The sequence below is a fragment of the Delphinus delphis genome, chromosome 18, assembly GCF_949987515.2.
Source record: "Delphinus delphis chromosome 18, mDelDel1.2, whole genome shotgun sequence".
NCBI classification, from domain to species: Eukaryota; Metazoa; Chordata; class Mammalia; order Artiodactyla; family Delphinidae; genus Delphinus; species Delphinus delphis.
The window spans coordinates 10,272,371-10,286,088 of NC_082700.1; the positions used below are offsets into that span (position 1 = coordinate 10,272,371).

Genomic DNA, 13,718 nt, shown 5'->3' on the forward strand with positions numbered 1-13,718 from the left:
GTTGGAAACCCGCCATTTTAACTCATACCTTTTCACATAATTCTCCCTTCAACCACTCTTGTTTAAGTGAAAACTACCATTCTCTCAAAGGACCCCATCTTTCTTGCATTCCTTTTATAGGGAGGCTTCTCTCTTCTCCCCACATATCAGGTTTATGGCTCATGTAAGAGCTAGCACAGCAAGAGAGGGCTCAACAGTCTCTCCTACACCTATCAGACTTGCACTCTTTTATAAAATCTTTCTTCCTCTCTTTTTTCTCCTCCTTTGGCTGCTTGCCTTCCTCCCTCCCTTCCTCCCTTCCTCCCTTCCTCCCTTCCTCCCTTCCTCCCTTCCTCCCTTCCTTTCTTCCTTTCCTTCTTTCTTTCTTATGACATCTGTGTATAGCCTTATTTTCCTTTGTCTCCCTCCTCATCCTTATCATAGCTTTCATCTCTCTCCCATGTATTTTGAGGACTTTACCTCTCAGAGTTTCACAGCATCACTCCCTATATCAGGCAGGTAGGGTTTAACTTGCTATAACAAAGAAATGCCCTGAAACCATGGCTTAAATAAGTTGTTTTTTTTTTTTGTTTTTTTTTTGCGGTACACGGGCCTCTCACTGTTGTGGCCTCTCCCGTTGCGGAGCAACAGGCTCCGGACGCGCAGGCTCAGCGGCCATGGCCCACGGGACCAGCCGCTCCGTGGCACGTAGGATCCTCCCGGACTGGGGCACGAACCTGTGTCCCCTGCATCGGCAGGTGGACTCTTAACCACTGCGCCACCAGGGAAGCCCTTAAATAAGTTTGAAGTTTATTTCCATCATGTAAATATCCAAATAGGTGGTCCAGGGACAGTATGGAGCTCAATAGAGCTGAGGATGTAATAGAGTCTGACTCCATTTTAGATGTTTGACTGACAGCTCTCAAGCCCCACCCCTCCCTCTTTCACTTTTGCCACACATCTGGACAAGGCAGTAAGGAAACCCCTGTAAACCTGCCATTGGCACCAGCAGGAAGATCAAACCACACAAACGCTGGCCAGCTTGGGAACTTTTACCTCGGCCCCAAGTCTTAATCACAGTAAAAACCAAGGCCACTTACTCTTCCCTTTGCTCAAGGCATTTTGGACCTACTTGAGTGTCTGCCCTGCTCTCCCCAGAAAGCCTCATTATATGAGTAATAAACATTTTCATATCCCGTGTGTGTGTGTGTGTGTGTGTGTGTGTGTGTGTGTGTGTGTGTGTGTGTGTGAGAGAGAGAGAGAGAGAGAGAGGGAGAGAGAGAGAGAGAGAGGGAGAGAGATCATCAGTTTTGACATCTGAACCAATTTTAGAGAGAGGGCATTGATCCTACACCCTGCTAAACAACCACATAATAGGGATCTGACTTATTTCTATCTTATAATATTGCCAGTCTCAATAAGCAGTTTGCATTATTTCATCCAATATGGCTGCTTCAGCTCTTGCCATCATATTCACATTCCAGTTAATGGAAAAAGGAAGAGGGGAAGGGATATACACACAATTTATTTTCAGAGCACAAACAGTAAGTTGCACACATTATTTCTATTCATGTTTCGTTGGCCACAATCTAGAAGCATAGCCATGTACACGGTCACAACATAGCATCAGCACAGAAAGCTGAGAAATGTAGTCTTTATTTGGGCAGGCATGCCACATAATCCATATAATCTGTGTAAGAAAAAGAGAATTGATGTTAGGAGATGACCAGCAGTCTCTGCTACACTTACTTAACTGTCCAAAGGAGGGCAAATTACCTAGCTTTCACAAAACAAGGAGCTAATAGTCTTTAGGGCCATTATGAGAATAGGAGAATTAAGTTCATATTCCTAGCCTAGTGATTTGCACATCATAGGCACATTATAAATAGTAATTGCTGTTATCAAATAATTTTAAAAGTATTAACAATATTAATAATAGTAATATTTCTCTCTACTATAAATTCTGTCATCATCATGGGAAAACTCAGGTCTATATGGTGGACTAATAATCCAAATATTTATCCTTTCTTGATTTTAAATTCCAGTTGCCTTCATCTCATTCTGTTTGACCAACCTAATGTCATTATCACGCTCTGTTTCTTGCCCTTATCTAAAATTTTCACACTGTAGGCATTGCTGACTCCAGTATTCACTCTGTCATCTTAACCGACTAAACAACTTTCTTCTATTCTTTCCTTTTCTCTTCCATCCTTCTGTTCTTCCACCCTCTCATTCTTTCTTACTTTTATCTTTCCATTTTTTTTCTTCTCGACAATTTCAGTAGCTCCTTATCACTGCTCTGTTATACTTCTGTTTTTTCCTTATCCAACTCGCTTGCACACTCTCCTTGGAAGCTAGGATTACTAGTTTCCATACATCCCTTACTCTTCAGCTTCGCCATCCTCAATAGATGGCCACTTTGTGTTAAGGAATAGAGAGCCATTAGGAAATAACTACTGCTTACGTACTTCCCCTCCCTCTTTAAAATCAGAGAAAATCTGTTTCTCGTCCTCTCCAAAGCTAATCTCTTTGTCTCATTTCTTCCCAGGCATTTATCTGTTCGAAGCCCTCTTGTTTTCAATACATTTAACCATTTCATGTTCATCATCTTCTTTTCTCAGAAGATGTATGTCTTAGTCAATTTGGGCTGCTAAATGAAAATACCACAGACTGGGTAGCTCATGAACAGCAGAAATTTATTTCTCACAGTTTGGGAGGCTGGGAGGTCCAAGATCAAGGTGCCAGCATGGTCAGGTTCTGGTAAAGGCCCTTTTCCATTTCACAGACTGCTGATTTCTCTCTGTGCCCTCACATGGCTGAAAGGGCTGGGGAGCTCTGTGGAGTCTCTTTTCTAAGAACATTAATCCCATTTGTGAGGGCTCCACCCTCATGACCTAAGCACCTCCCAAAGGCCCCACGTCCTAAAACCATCACATAGGGCCTTAGAATTTCAACATATGAATTTTGGGGGGGACATAAATATTCACAACATAGCATTGTATTAATTATCATTGCTGTGTAAAAAATTTTCTCCAAACTTAAGACAAAAAAATGGATTGTCTCACAGTTTCTGTGGGTCAGGAATTTGGATGCAGTTTTAGGTTACTCAGAAGTCTGTAATCAAGGTGTCATACAGGGCTGTGATGGTCTCATCTGAGGCCAAGGGAGGAGGCTCTCCCAAGTTCCCTCATGTAGACCTTCAGTCCTCACTGGCTGTTGGACTTTGGATCTTAGCTACGCATAACATAGGCTTCTCCATAGGATAGTCTACAAGCTGGCAGATGGCTATGTCCAGAGCGAATAAGGGAGAGAGAACAAGCAAGATAGAAGTTGCAGGTTTTTGTAACCTAATCTGAGAATTGACATGCCATCACTTTTACCATATTCCATTCATTAGAAGCAAGTCCTTAGGTCCAGCCCACATCAAAGGAAAGAAGATTACATAGAGTGTGGGGACCAGGAGGTGGGGATCATTGGGAACCATTTGAGAAGCTGCCTACTACCAGACTACACGTGATGACACATGATTACTACAAGACGGCACATGTCTTCTTGGTAGAGCGTCTTGAAAGGGTAGTCCAAGTTCACTGTTTCCAGTTCTTCCTCATCCTGCTTCTGTCTCTACCACTGTTGTTATGTGGCTCCACTGAAGTCACCGAAGACTTCCTAATTGCCAGGTCAAATAGGCAGTATTTTTGTCCTTAGATTATTCTGATTTTCTGCAGAATTTGACCATTTGATATAACTGACCTCCTTCTCTAATCTCTTCCCTAACATCATTCTCTCTTAGTTCACTCATTCCCTAGTCCCTTCTTCTTTCTTTATCATCTTACATGATGAGATCATCCAGGGTTTGTCCTCTGTCCTCTTCTCTTTCTACTCTTCCTGAGAAATCCCATTTACATCCTTGGCTTCAGCTGCCCTACACATGCTGATGACTCCAGCCCCAATTTCTCTTTTGTCCTCAAGGCACATATATCCTGGTAAACTGCTAAATGACCGTCCCAACCTTGGCATTGCAGATTTAATGTCTCCATAACTTTCCCCCACACCCATCCTCCTGAGTTTCTCTCTTGAGGGACTGCACTCCAGCCGTGATTGTGGGAGTCAGTCTAGGCTCCTCTCTCACTTCCACAACAGGGACTGAGTGCTGTTCGCATCATACCCTCTCCTGTTACTTACACTGGCTCCGTCCTCTCTGTCTCCACTGCTGCTCTTGCCTGTTCAGCCCCTTATTGTTTCTCTTCTTGGTTATTAATTCAGCTCCCCGACTTCTGACTCCTCCCCTCCAATCTGTCCTCGGCACAGCTGTCAAAGTGATCTTTCTAAGAGGCGAATGCGGTCGCATCATCGCCCTGCTTTAAAACCCTCCAGTGGCTCCCTATTTTCTGTGGGATCAAATCTGAATGCCATGGCATGGCGTACAATGCTTTGGCCTCTGTCTCACTCTCCTCCCATTTTTCCCCTCCCAGTCTCCTGTAAGTACTCCATGCTCCAGCTGTACTGGAATACTTGTGATTCCCCGACTACACTCTGTGTTTTCTTGCCTGTTTTCTTGGGCACATGCTCCTTATTTTGTATTAAATGATCATCCCTTATGAGACTAGCTAACTCCTACTCTTCTGGAGGCCCAGCTTAAACGTCACCTGCAGCAGCAATTCTCTGAGGCATTTCTCCCAGTCAGACTCATTTTGCTCCCCTCCTTTTATGTTCTCATCACCTTTATGCAAACCCAGATTACAGTGCTTATCCCACTAGGTTATAAATATTGATTTCTTGCTGTCTCACCCACAAGAATGTGAGCATGTGAACTCCTTACAGGCAGGTACAGATGTTTTACCTCTGAGCCCTCCACAAATCCTGGTTCATAGGAGGCATTAAATAAATGTTTGATGAGTGAATAAATATTCATTCAAAGCCCTCAAGCCAAACTGACATTCCCTGTGCACTCACCATACCATTCTATCTCCTTCCCTGAGTTCTAGCTTTTTCCCACCCCTACACCGGCAATCAGGAGTAATCTGTCAACAAATAAAGGTGTCTTTTGTAGGAAAAAACATTACAATATTTATGAAGTTGGAAAATTAACAGTTGTTTCAGTTGTTATTGTTTTGTTTTAATACACACAAGACACGAGAGAAGCTAAAGTTCAAACTTTAGTTTTGGCAATTTAAGTATCTACATGTATAGTTACTATATCTTATATGTATATATAAAAGACAGTAAATCATCAATCAGTGGACAATATAGAACTGGTTGTAAGTCCCCCGAGAGAGGAAGGAGGTCAGCGCTGGTCTTCATTACTGTGTGGCCACAGGGGTGGAGTACCATCTTGGTTGAGCATTGACCACTGGGTCTGGTGGGTGAAGAGGGGGTGCATGATGTTTGTGGGTGAGAATGAGGGCAATGAGTTGAGTCTTTCTGCTAGTGGTTTGTTGTAGGGTGGAGTAAAATAAGGTCGTATTAAAGAAAGGTGTGAAGATTGCCTTAATCAAATTTCAACTTGATCGTGTAGTAAAAAGAAAAGCTATTGAAGTGTGTGAACTGAAGCACACTGCTGTGCTTCCAAGTACTATTGTAATCTTCCCTGGCAAGGTCAGGGAGCCAAATATGTTCATAGAGTCATGGCTGCATTCATTTTTATTTTTGAGAAAAACTTAACAAATACTACTTTAAAAAATTTAATATGGAGCTAGTAGAACTCAGGTTGGACCTAAAGCTGTTTTACTGAACCGGGATCTGGGAAATACTGTGTAAAGTAAGCATCAATCCAACTGTAGCCAGTTGTTCTTTTTCATATGAAAATATTTACCTCTAGATTTGATTCTAAATTCCCTATTGCCCTAATTTGTTGTTGTAAAATATTTTAGTAATACATATAGAAATACACAAACACGCAGTTGCACATTTAAGTGACTGCTGGAGAATGCCAAAGTATAAGATAATCAATTTCTTAAAATCTAAGTATCTGAACCAGTTCAACCCATGTTTATATTATACTTGCTTACTAATTAGTCTACATTGGGTTTAAAATAATCCTCTTTTATCGGTTAAAATTTCTGTCTCCCACGTATTTTTATTCTATTTGACATAACATTTAGATAAAGGATGATTTTTTTTTTGTAATGAATATGTCTGTTGAATTATCTAATTTTAAGTGAGTGGTAATCTGTTTCTTCCCACTCCAGTTCTTTTTTGCATAACGGAGAAAAAAACAGGTTAATTTTGATAACATTTAAAAAAATAACGAATTTGGAAATTAGTAAAGGTTTTCTTCCAAGTCCATTATAATCTTGTTTTTCTTGTAATTAGATAATTGGTCTAATAAAGTATGTTGAATATTTTTATCTCCTAGATGTGTAAATATACTATGCTTGTAGATTTAAAAATTTACTTATTTTTCTTCACTTTTTCTGTCTAATTTGATACCTTGACCTCAAAATACCTTTAATACTCTTCTCAAGCATTATATGCAACTAATATATATAAATTGAATATAGTTCCAAAGAAAGGGGGGGAAGTTTTTGTGTTTATATACAGTACAATGTGCCTATATCTTTGCTTTAAGTGACAAAGAACCTTGAATTACTTTTCAAAAACAGCAGCCTTGGAAAGCCATTTTTTCAGTAGCACTCGCTATTATATCATTCTCATTTTTCAATTGAGTTTCTGTTGAGCTGAATTTTATAGCATTAATTCCCAACCTGCCTGAGTTGGATTCATTAAAAAAAAAACTCTAAGTACATATCTAACAAGCTATATACATTAATCTTGGGCTTAACCTCTTTTAAACCACTGGTATAGGTGGGAAACCTCTAAACATTGATTGCCCCTTGGAGTATGGGGTTGATGGGAGGTAGGAATAGTTTCCTGCAAATGCAAAGAGTCAATTAGCTTTTATAACTGCTCTTCAATTAAAATAAAAATAGAATTCTCTGGGGAGAAATCTAACCAGAAAGATCACTTCACTGTAAATAGGCCAGTCAATTTTATAGAAAAAAGCCTCCAGCACCTAGCACTCATTCCCATATATATTGATTTATTCATTCAACCAATATTTCTGAGTGCATATGCTGTCCAAGGTATACTGTGTCCATCAATTACATTTTATACACACAGTGATATGAATCAGTTTTGGCAACAGGGCAAGTAAAACAAGGACTAGTAATAGTACCACTACTACTAATACTACTGGCAACAATCACCAGTGACTGTGAATCTCTAATATGCCAGTTATTACTCTAGAATCCTCATTTTCAAGATTGCTTTCAAAAGTGTGGCAAGAGAGAGATTATAATGTCCAGTTTACAGATAAGATATTGAGACAGTTTATGTCTATCATGAGGCCATCAGATGTGTATGCAGTAATATTAAAAAAACAATTGGTAAAATCTTCCATTTCCTTTGCAGAGAGAAGATAGCATTATCAAAGTGATGATACACAGAGAGAGGAATTGAAGAAAACCTAAGGTAAGAGTTTCCTTATTCTCAAAATCCAAAGAGAATGAAAGTAGAGCAAAAATCAGGGTTATATCAACAATTACCTTCTGCCTTTTACCTTCAAATCAGATTCATTGTTAATGGGGAGGAGGTAAGTAGAAAGTGAAATGAAAAAGAAAAAAATGATGTTGGGTTCTAACCTGCTCCATTCTGACTTAATTGTACAATGTTTTTTTCATTTTTTAAGTTTTAAATATCATCTATTGACATCCAACAAGGATTTAATTTTCTTTCTTCACCAACCCACACCTACACACTTTCCTTACCTTGGCCTCTCCACAGTTATAGCACATTTATACTATGTATTTAGTTTTTTACATTTTTATGGCTGTGGATATTACTTATAGCCAAGTCATGCAATGTATTATAATAAAATTCATTTCTAGTAATTTAAAAAATTTCTTTGTAGTAGTTATAGCTGTTTGTTTTATATGAGCCTATTACTTAGTTGTTCCCAAATCCTCTGCTAGAAGTTAAAAAAAATTCTATAACGTATTTACAAACCATGTAAACTGGTTCCACCCACTCTGGATGCTTCTACAAATTTCTATTTGTCTCCGATGTTCTGAAATCTCATACTAATGTGACTTCGTGTAAGACATTTTTCCAGCCATTGAATTGAGCACTTGGTAGGTTCATTAATGCAGAAAATCACATCCTGCATTTTGAGTATTTGTTATTATTATTACTTATTTGATAATTGTCCTCTTGTATTTTCTCTCTTCTCTCTCCTGATCTTGTGGAATTTTTTATTTTTATGTTGTTCTGATTGTGCTGATCCTCTTTTTTTTCTAATTTTTATCTTCTGTTTTCCATCACGTTACCTTTTCATTTTAGTTTATTGGAGGTTAAATTCCAACATTTTATAGGGCTTTGTATCTCTGCTATCATAATTTTTAATGTCTTAGAGTTTATTTTGTTCTCTGAATTTTCCTTTTGTAGCTTTTTACATAAATAGTGTGTTTTTAGGAGACCAATACTGGTAACTTTTGAAGTATTATTTTGCTCTCTGCATTCTCTATTTTCTTCATAAATAATAGTGAAAAATATAAAATAACTAAAAAAATTAACTAGGAAAGTATAAACCTTTTCAAATAGCAGTTGCCTTGCCTAGCTCCCAGGTTCTCTAGCCCCATACTTTATTTCTTCAAAGTACATGTGACTTCCTAACATTGCATTTGCTATTTGTTTACTGCATTCTTACTGACTAAAACTCATACTGGAATGCAGCTTCCTTGAGGGTAGAAGACTTTTGTACTCCAGTGCCTAGAAAACAGTGACTAAGTACATGATAGGTGAATCAAAAATCTTTATTGGGTCAATACATGGTGAAATAAGTGAAGAAAACTATAAAGTCTGTTTGAGAACACAACGTAAAACTTGAATCGATGGGAAGGCAGATCATGTTCTTATTTGGGAACACTGACATACTTTAAGGTCATTTTTCCTACCATGTTGAAAGAAGGTAGGAAGTTCCAAAAGTAGAATACGGAGATCGCTTTTGGCTGTTGCAGTCATCTAACAAGGTGTAAAGATCACCTGGACTGAGGTAGTAGTAGAGATATAGAGTGAAAAGGTCAGGCAAAGATCTACTTTTGCAAGAAAATTCAGCAAGACTTGCTGTGTTGTATTGCATAACATACATCCACAATTAGATTCTATTTTTAAAAAATCATTTGTGTTTTTTCCTAATGATGGCTATCTAGGTTGCCTCCAACTCCCTACCTCTATAGGTAATGCTATATTGATAATCTTTAGGTATAACTCCTCATGGGCTTGTGGAATAGCATCCCTGACCTGGTAATGCTGAGATATGAGCTATATCTGAATTTTTTTCTGAATGGCTAAAACTATTTATACTTCTACCAACAATCCATCAGAATTCCCGTTGTCCTGTACCCTTACCAGTGCTTGGTACTGTGTGACAATCTTTTTCATTCTAATTTCATGGGTATAAAGGGATCTCCCATTATTTTAGTTTAAGTTTCCCTAATGGTTAGTGAGGATAAACATTTCTACATTTCTAACCATTGAGGTTTTCCTCAGCTTATTCATATCCTTTTTGCATGTTTTTTTTTAAACTTTAGAGTTTAGACTTATTTAGGGCCATTTGCACATGTTCATAGAATAGTTAGTTTACCCTAACAAATGATGAGACAGCTCTCCCTCAGTGAGTCCCTTGCCTAAATGTATTTGCTTTACTTGTATAGCAAGAGGATAACATTGAACATGGAAGCTTTCAATTTGTGACACCAAACAGTGATCTATACAGGGCATCCTTCAAAAGCTACGATTAAGGATCCACCTAGCTTTTCAGCAGTACAAGTCCGGTTGAGGTCTTCTGGCCCATTTGCCTGACATTCGTGTTTTATGCCTTGAAATTTCTTTTTGATTGTATCCTTGGAGCTTGCATAGACCATTTTACGTTTCAGAGGTTCTAGTTCTGGTGCCCACAAAAAAAGCATCAACTCCTCTTTTCTGGATTCCTTTGTTCCGAAGCTTGCATCATACAAAGTATATAGCAACAATCTTTTTCAGGAAGCATTTCCACAAAATGCTTGAAAGGATCAGTTATGGTTACACCAAAATCTCTTTGCTGCCTTCTACAATGAGGCGCTTTTCGTCTACACTGAGACAAAAAATGACAGCCTTCTTTCTTTTCTTGATTTCTTCTGGTGTGGAGCACTTCCCAAACTTCAGTGTCATAAAAATGTGACATACTTCATCAGCAACTTACACTCCTGTGGCCATGTTCACTGTGGTGGTCGCAGAGCGCAGACCCGCATGTTTCAGTTGATTACCTACCTTTGTCTTGTTGATTTGTAGAAGTTCTTTGTATGGTCTAGTTAATAATTCCATCTTGGTTTTGGATGTCTTTCAGTCTGTCACATATCTGTTAACATTGTCCTTGATTTCACTGTGCACACACACAAAAATTCCTGAATTCAACAGACATGATGGGATCTTGGATGGCAGCGGCCAAGTGACAGTACATAATCACTAAAAATAAGATGGACTTGTTACCATAATGGATGACAGAACAAAAGCAATCATCACAGCAGTCTTGCCCACGGAGATTGTCAACATTAATTAATTATTTATGGTGTTCCTAGGCTGGAATAGTTGGGCAGTGTATTAGTTTCTTAAGGCTGCTGTAACAAAGTACCACAGTCTAGGTGGCTTTAAACAACAGAAACTTGCTCTCTCACAGTTCCTAAGTCTAGAAGTCTGAAATGAAGGTATAGGTACCATGTTCTCTCTGATGCCTTGTGGGGAGAATCTGTTCCATGCCTCTCTCTTAGCTTCTGGTGTTGCTGGCAATCTTTGGCATTCCTTGGCTTGTTGATTCCTCATTCCAATCTCTGCCTCCTTCATCACATGGCATTTTTCCTGTGTCTGGGCCTCTGTGTCTCTTCTTTTCTTCCTATAAAGGATATCAGTCACATTAGATTAAGGACCTACCCACTCCAGTATGACTTCATCTTAACTAAATCTTAATTACAACGGCAACAGCCTTATTTCCAAAAAAGTCACATTCATAGATATCAGAGGTTAGGTCTTCAATATACATTTTTGCAGGTTACCACTCAGTGTACAACAGACAGCTTATTAAAGTTTTATTTGATTTATATAAGCAAGAAGCTCCAAGTCTGGTGTAAGAATCCTGACCTGAATCTCCAAAGAGAGTTATGGTTCTTTAATCAATTCCAAGACTTAAGTCAGTTGAAAAATCTAGAGTCTCCTGAATGAAGGGGAGGCCACGTCCTCTTGAAGAGGGAACCTTGTACGTAGCCGAAAATTGATGCTTCCTCTCAGCTGTCTCCAAAGGAACTTGTGCCCAGTTGCCAGGGTGGTTATGCACTGAGGAAGGGAAAATAATCAGACTCTTCAGGGTTTACTAAACGCTGGCTCTGAACTGACACCAATTCCTAGAGATTCCTAAGCCACAAGTAGGGGATTTTGAATATGAGGTGATTAATGGAGTTTTGGCTCAGGTTTGTCTCATAGGGGGCCCACTAACACACCCATGGTATCTATAGGTGTCTGTGGAAGATAGAGGTGCTGCTTGAACCTTTGGCAGGCCCTGATAGGAGAATTACAGTGCAGACCTTTATGATTTTGGAGCAAAGCTGTGTCATCCTCTGCAGACAGCTACGTTTTTGGGAAACAGGTTTCTGATTTGTTACTGGCCTGAATGCTTGACCATGGACTACCAAGTTTCCCACATGACCTGAGCTGCCTATCCTGAATGGATGTTGTCTGACCCACCAAGTCACAAAATTATATGTGTGCACAACCCTCAGTCAGTGAACGAAAGTCATATAAATATATAACATTGAACCCAAGAAGATCCTTAAAGCCATGAGCAATATCCAGCTTACTCCTACTTCACTGTTTTCAACTCACACCTATGAGGACTTTCCTATGACTAGTCAACTGGAGAAGAAAACCTTTAGATCTGAATTACAAACGGCTCTGCATTATTTGTTGGTACCATCTGAAAATGGATGGTTGCAGCACTATAGCCCCAAAAAGATGGCCTTGAAGGACAGTGGTGAAGGAAAATTCTCCCATTTGTTAGAACTTTGAGCAGTGCATTTGATTGTTAAGTTTTTCTTGAAGGAGATATGGACAAAAGTAAAAATATACATCTTTTCATGGGCTGTGGCTAACGGTTTGGCTTGCTGTGGGAGACATAGAAGGATTAAAACATTTGTGAGAAGGAGGTCTAGGGAAGAAATATGTGAATTGACCTCTCCTAATAGGCACAAAGTGAGAAGATATGTTATGTCCTACCTGAGTGCTCACCAAAAAGCAACTCAGAAGAGAAAGCTCTTAATACTAACTTGGACAAGATGACCTGTTTTGTGGATATCAGTCAGCATCTTTCCCTTTCTTACCTAGAAGCTGAGACTGCTACTGGCCACTTCAGGCTCTTAATAACATTGAATAAATAGGCAAAAAATGATGACTTTAGTGGCCAGGGTGATTGATCCTGACAATGAAAGGGAAATCAGGTTGCCAATATGCAAAGGAGATAAAGAAGAGCTATAATGCAGGAGATTCTCTGGTCTGGCTCTGAATGCTCCCATGTCCTGTGATAAAAGCCAACAAATCCACACAGACACTTGTCCATGAATGTCCACAGCAGCATATTCATAGTAGCCAAAATGTGGAAACAAACTGCATGTCCATCAACTGATGAGTGGATAAACAAAATTTATAGATTTTTTGTTTGTTTGTTGTGTATTTTTATATATTTCATACTGAATGGAATAACATTTAGGCATAAAAAGGAATGGGGTACTAATATACATGCTACAATATAGAGGAACCTTGAAAACATCATGCTAAGTGAAAGAAACCAGACATACAAAAAAACACACCTATTATATGACTCCATTTATATGAAATGTCCAAAATAGGCAAATCTATAGAGACAGAAAGTACATAAGTAGTTACCTGGGCCTGGGTGGCTTAGGGGTAAGAAGGAGTAACAGCTAGTAGATACAGGGTTTCTTTTTGGGGTGATGACTATATTCTAAAATTGATTGTAGTGTTTGTTGTACTACTGTGTGAATATACTAAAAACCATTGAGTTGTACACTTTAAATGGATTAATTGTATGGTATGTGAATTATATCTCAATAAAGCTGTTTCCAAAAGAAAAAAGCCAATGGAAAAGTACAACAATAAAATTCAGACAGGAATGTTAATAGCTCAGGCCCTTTAAAATTGAAAGTTTGATTTTCCTTATTAGGCAAGGGACTATGACTAGCCAATACGCTTGCTTTATGGTAAAAAACAAATGTTATTTTATTTTGTAGCTCAAATTGTTCTAGCTTTGGCCATTGTAATTTTTCCATGCCTCCATCCTTTTGTTTTCTGAGCACTGCTTCACTTTCTGGCACTAGAAGATGCTCAGCCTCTTCTTCTTTTATCTTCAGTGCCCTTTTCATTTGATCTAATTACTGATATAATTGGGTTTATATCTATTATGTAGATATTTGCTTTCTTTTTTATTTATTTAATTAATTTATTTTTGACTGTGGTGGGTCTTCGTTGCTGCAGGCGGGCTTTCTCTAGTTGTGGCGAGCGGGGGCTACTCTTTGTTGAGGTGCGTGGACTTACTGTGGTGGCTTCTCTTGTTGCGGAGCACGGGCTCTAGGCACGCGGGCTTCAGTGGTTGTGGCCTCTAGAGCGCAGGCTCAGTAGTTGTGGTGCACGGGCTTAGTTGC

At 39.0% G+C, this 13,718-nt stretch overlaps 1 pseudogene; it reads right to left on the reverse strand.

Moving 5' to 3' along the window:
• Positions 1–9,743: 9,743 nt before the first annotated feature.
• Positions 9,744–10,230, reverse strand: LOC132413636 (destrin pseudogene; annotated as a pseudogene).
• Between the last annotated feature and the right edge of the window lie 3,488 nt (positions 10,231–13,718).